Below are 6000 nucleotides of genomic sequence, written 5' to 3' on the forward strand. Positions count from 1 at the left end.
CATGTCCATGGACTAACGAATGTTAGTTTTGCCAAAGATCGTGCTTGCAGTGCTTGTATCGAAGGAAAGCTTCATGAAACGGCTCACCCTCCCACGACTATCATCTACTCAAAGAGACCCTTGGAGCTCCTGCACATGGACCTCTTTGGGCCTCCATCCTTTGATAGTCTTGGGGGTAGAAAGTATTGCTTGGTGATTGTGGATGATTATTCAAGATACACTTGGGTATACTTCTTCAAGAGGAAGAGTGAGACTCAACAAACCGTCATCGACTTTGCAAATGAAGCTCAACGTCAACATAATGCAAAGATCTTGACAATAAGAAGTGACAACGGCACCGAATTCAAGAACTACACCTTGGATGAGTTTCTTAGTGATGAGGGGATCAAGCACCAATATTCTGCACCATATACCCCTCAACAAAATGGTGTTGCAGAGAGGAAGAACCGGACATTGATGGATGCGGCAAGGACCATGATGGCGGAGTTCAAGTCTCCATACAACTTTTGGGCCGAAGCCATCAACACTGCATGTCATGCATCCAATCGGCTCTATCTCCGCAAAGGCTTGAACAAGACTCCGTATGAGATACTCACCGGGAACAATCCCAATCTCAAGTACTTTCGGGTGTTTGGGTGTAAGTGTTTCATTCTCAAGAAAGGTGTTCGTTTGTCTAAATTCGAGGCCAGAGCTTATGAGGGCATATTTGTTGGTTATGCCACAAACTCTCATGCTTACCGTGTTCTCAACAAGTCCAACGGACTCATTGAGGAGACGTGTAACGTGGAGTTTGACGAAAATAATGGCTCCCAAGTGGAGCAAAGTGGTACTTGTGATGTAGGTGATGAAATTCCTCCCCAAGCCATAAGAAGAATGGGTATTGGTCATATTCTACCCATTGAGGAACCCCTTGTGGCCGAAGGAGAAGGACAATGCTCCACTCTAGTGGAGCCTTCACCTACTCAAGACCCACACGCTTTCGAAGAACAAAGTGTAGGCCCTCAACCTCGGGAACAAGACCAAGGGCAAGATCAATCTCAAGATGGTGGTGAACCTCCAAATGATGCCCAAGGTCAAGTTGAGGACGTGGGCATAGCCCAGTGGTTGGGGGCGCATGATTGTAAACCTAACGACCAGAGTTCGATCCACGTCGGGGACGAATTTCTGGAATTCTCATGAGGGATGCTTCTTCTATATCAATAAAACCGTGGGTGCTAGTGCCCATGGAGTTTCATTTTTTTTTTGATGCCCAAGGTCAAGTTCTCCCCCTCGAGCAAGTTCAAGATCATGAGCAAGCTCAAGATCAAGAACAAGCTCATGACGACGCTCAAGATGATTAAGTGAACCCTCCTCCTTCCACATCCGAGGAGGAATTAGAGCGTCGTGCAGCGAAGATTGCCTCCAAACTCACCACCAAAGGTCATCTCATGGAGAATGTGGTTGGAAGCCTAAGAAAGGGGGTAAGCACTCGTAGACAATTAGCAAACTATTGTGAACATCACGCGTTTGTCTCTTGTGTTGAACCCCATAAGGTCTATGAGGCGCTCGAAGACTCGGATTGGCTCAATGCCATGCATGAAGAACTCAACAACTTCGAGTACAACAAGGTGTGGAGGTTGGTGCCAAGGCCTTCGGGGAACCATAACATCATTGCAACCAAGTGGATCTTCAAGAACAAGCAAGATGCTCATGGGAACATCATTCGCAACAAGGCAAGATTGGTAGCACAAGGCTACTCCCAAGTCGAGGGTATCGACTATGGTGAAACCTTTGCTCCCGTTGCTCGCCTTGAATCCATTCGTTTGTTGATTGCTTATGCTTCCCATCACAACTTTAAGTTGCAATAAATGGATGTGAAAAGTGCTTTTCTTAATGGTCCCATTAATGAGTTGGTTTATGTCAAGCAACCCCCCGGGTTCGAGGATCCTTACTTCCCGGATCATGTGTATCAACTCGATAAGGCACTCTATGGCCTTAAACAAGCCCCACGTGCGTGGTATGACCACCTTACCGAGTTGTTACAAGATCGTGGATTTGAAGTTGGGCTAATCGATCCCACTCTTTTTACTAAGAAGGTCAAAGGGGAGTTGTTTGTGTGCCAACTATATGTTGATGACATTATCTTTGGTTCACCTAACAAAGCTTTCAATGAAGAATTTGCCGCTCTCATGACCTCCAAGTTCAAGATGTCTTCGATGGGAGAGTTGATGTTCTTCCTTGGTTTTGACATCAAACAAAGAAGAGAAGGAACCTTCATCAACCAAGCCAAATACACTCAAGACATGCTAAAAAGATTCAAGCTAAGTGATGTCAAGCCGGCTACTACTCCAATGCCCACCAAGTGCCAACTTGACATTGATCCCAATGGTAAAGCGGTGGATCAAAAGGTATATCGCTCCATGATTGGCTCCTTGCTTTACCTTTGTGCATCTAGACCGGATATCATGTTGAGTGTGGGGATGTGTGCACGGTTTCAAGCCACACCGAAGGAAAGTCACTTTGTGGCGGTCAAGCGAATCTTTCGATATTTGGCTCATACCCCAAACTTTGGCTTATGGTACCCAAGAGGGGCAAACTTCAAACTTGAAGGATTTATGGATTCCAATTGGGCGGGAGACAAAGTGGATAGGAAGTCCACTTCCGGAGGGTGCCAGTTTCTTGGGTGCTCTTTGGTGAGTTGGTCTTCCAAAAAGCAAAGTTGTGTGTCTCTCTCGTCCACCGAAGCGGAATATGTGGCGGCCGGTAGTTGTTGTGCACAACTTTTATGGATGAGGCAAACTTTAAAGGAGTACGGTGTCATTTGTGACAAAGTGCCTCTTTGGTGTGACAATGAAAGTGCCATCAAGATTTCTCTCAACCCGGTGCAACACTTCAAGACGAAGCATATTGGGATCCGGTATCACTTCATTTGGGATCACATTAGGCGAGGGGAGATCGATCTCAAGTATGTCAACACTCATGATAACCTTGCAGATATTTTCACGAAGCCCTTGGATGAAGCAAGATTTCGTGAGTGAAGGCATGAGCTAAATATCATTGATTCGAGCAATGTGACTTGAACCCTTGCTCACCCCCCTCACTCAACTTGGTGTCTAGTTTAGATGTAGGCATGGACAGAGTGTTGTTCTCTCAATGAACTCTCCCTCCCCCCATTATGCATAAAACGATCAACTCTTTCACATTAGCCATTTTTGATGGTACTTGTGCTTCAAAGACGAGTTTTGGTCATGGGCCCAAGGATAATTCTTCGCGGTGCCATACCAATTGACTCAAACATAGGTGGCTCCGGCCAGCGCCCTCTCTTGAGAGAGGCTAGAGCTCGCTCTGGTTCGTGTGGTTGTTTTGAAAGAGTGGGTTCTGGACCGTTGTTAGTGTGTGTGTTGCCTTGTTGGTCTTTTCTTTCTCTTGGCCTTGCTTTCTCGTCTCTTTGGTGCTTTTGCCGCTTGTCTAGAAGCCGTTTGGTTGCTGAGCGGTACTACCACTGGTGGCGAGCGGTACTACCGCTCCGAGCGGTACTACCGCCCTCCAGCGCTGTACTACCGCTGTGAGGCGCGGGCAGGGGGTTATATCGGGGGCAGGGGGAGTTTCTTATCCCCCATACCCATTCGCACGCCCCCTTTCTCTGTTCCTCTCTCTTCAGCAACCGGCGCCGTGGGAGGGCTCCGGCGGATCTCCCTCTCCGGGGCGTTCCTCTCCATTTCCTTCGGTGGAGACGATCCCCACCTTGTCCTCTTGCCATGGATACCGGTATTGCCCCCGCTCCCTATTTCTTCTTGTCTAGATTTCCAATCTAGCATCTTAGGGGCAATAGCAGTTGCATCTCTAGATTTTTGGCTAGATCTAGGCTTGAGTAGGATGGAGAATGCTTCCAAACAGTTTGGTTTGGTGTTTGGTTGGAGTATTTTTGAATTTGGTAGGACGGTAGTGCCGGATCTGACCACGGCAGTAGGAAACTGCTGTTTCCCGTCTCGAGCGGTACCACCGCTCTCTCCAGAGCGGTACTACCGCTTGGAGCGGTACTACCGCTCGCGGGTCGCGGTACTACCGCCCTCTACCAGTTTCCACCATGCTCTTTACCTCTCAGTGATCTTTTGCTCGTGTTTTGTGGCTTATGCTCGTTCTTTCTGGTTGTTTGCGTGTTCTTATGTGTGGTTCCAGGTGATGAGGTTCCTGAGCATCAGGCTCGTCGTGTCAACCCCGGTCGTGCCACGTCCAAGCGCTATCGCACCACTGAGTCTGCCGGAGGTTCTTCAAGTGCTCCACCTCCACCTCAACTCTGGAAGAAGCCTGGGGTCAAGCCAAAGCCAGGAAAAACCGTGCCAGAAATGCCGCCCAAGGAGTTCTGGGCAAGGCGTCGCCGCAACCCGTATGAGTCTGACCAAGATCCCACTTTGGTTAATCGTCCGTTCTGGAACAGGTTCCAGTTTGCCATCTTCTTTGATGTTCTCAAAGCCAAGAAGAACCTCTTTGTCAACGTGCACTCCATCGACACCGACCATATGGAGAAGGATCCTGAATACTTTGGTGAAGCTCTTCAGATGTGCACTCAACTGAACATTCTTGGGATCATGCAATTCAACAAAGATTATGATGCTGATATTGTGGCCCAATTCTATGCCACGGTACATCTCGGGACTGATGAGGATAGTTCACTTGAAAGGATAGAGATGGACCTAGAGGGGTGGGTGAATAGGTACAATTACAAATTCTAATTATTACTTGGCAATTTTTAGGCAATAATGCGGAATATGAAGATGAGCCTAACAATTTCACGTGAGCACAAAGTACTAAGCAAATAACACAAACACGTAAGTAGGAAAGCACAATATAATGTACGCAAGTGTAAAGAGACAAGTAACCACAAGTAGAGAGTTAAGGTTAGGAATAACCGCAACTCCGGGAGACGAGGATGTAAGCCGATGTTCACTCCCTTGGAGGGGAGCTAGTCACCGTTAGAGGGATGGATGTTACCACGAAGGCACACCAACGCCACGAAGACTCACCCTATTCTCCCTTTGAGACAACACCACAGAGGCGTTTCTCAACCACTAGTGGTAGACCTTGGGGTGGTCTCCAAACCCTCACAAACTTTTCCGAGGGTAATCACAAAGTTCGATTCCTCTCCAGATGACTCCTACCGCCTAGGAGTCTCCAACCTACAAGAGTAACAAGAACGATGGGAAAATGCTCAAAACTTGCTCAAGTCACGAATTCCTTTGGTGCAAAGAAGGGGAAGAAGTGGATCTATCACTTGATTGGAGAACTTCTCTCAAAATGCTCCTAGAACACTTGGAATCTAGGATTTAGTGTGGATGAATGAGAGAGAGAGTGAGGAGTGTTCTTATGAGGCTCAAAGTGAATGGTCAACCCAATCCCGTGGAAGGAAAGGGTGTATATATAGGTGATGGAAAAAAAATGGCCGTTTGGGGTACAGGATGGCCGGACGTCCGGAGAACGTCGGACGTCCGGAGAACGTCGGACGTCCGGAGGCCCAAATGGGTCCGGACGTCCGACAATCATCGGACGACCGGCCGCTGTGAAAAGTGTGACCCACAATCCAGTGTACAGGATACGGACGTCCGAGCGGGGCCGGACATCCGTAAGAATGCTTCTGATGTGAAAGTGTCGGACGTCCGGAGGGTTCCGGACATCCGTAAAAATGTTTCTGTTGTGGAAGTGTCGGACGTCCGAAAGTGTCCGGACGTCCGGGTAATCAGGAAGGACCGGACGTCCGTAGAACACCGGACGTCCGAAGGCAAGGTATATAGATAGCAACTTTTGAGCAAGTTTTTCACAGATCCATCGACCCCCTCTTAATAGTGCGGGATCCCTATACTCAAGAACAAACCATAAATGAAATCAACATCTTGTATCTCCATTCTTGAGTTATATGCTTTTGTCCCTAGTCATGATCCATGCACACGGTCTTTGGAACATAATCCTGAGATATACTTGATAAACATGATTAGTCCCGAGCATATGTGTTGTCATTAACATCAA

Source organism: Triticum dicoccoides, chromosome 3B, assembly GCF_002162155.2.
Source record: "Triticum dicoccoides isolate Atlit2015 ecotype Zavitan chromosome 3B, WEW_v2.0, whole genome shotgun sequence".
Classification (NCBI taxonomy): domain Eukaryota; kingdom Viridiplantae; phylum Streptophyta; class Magnoliopsida; order Poales; family Poaceae; genus Triticum; species Triticum dicoccoides.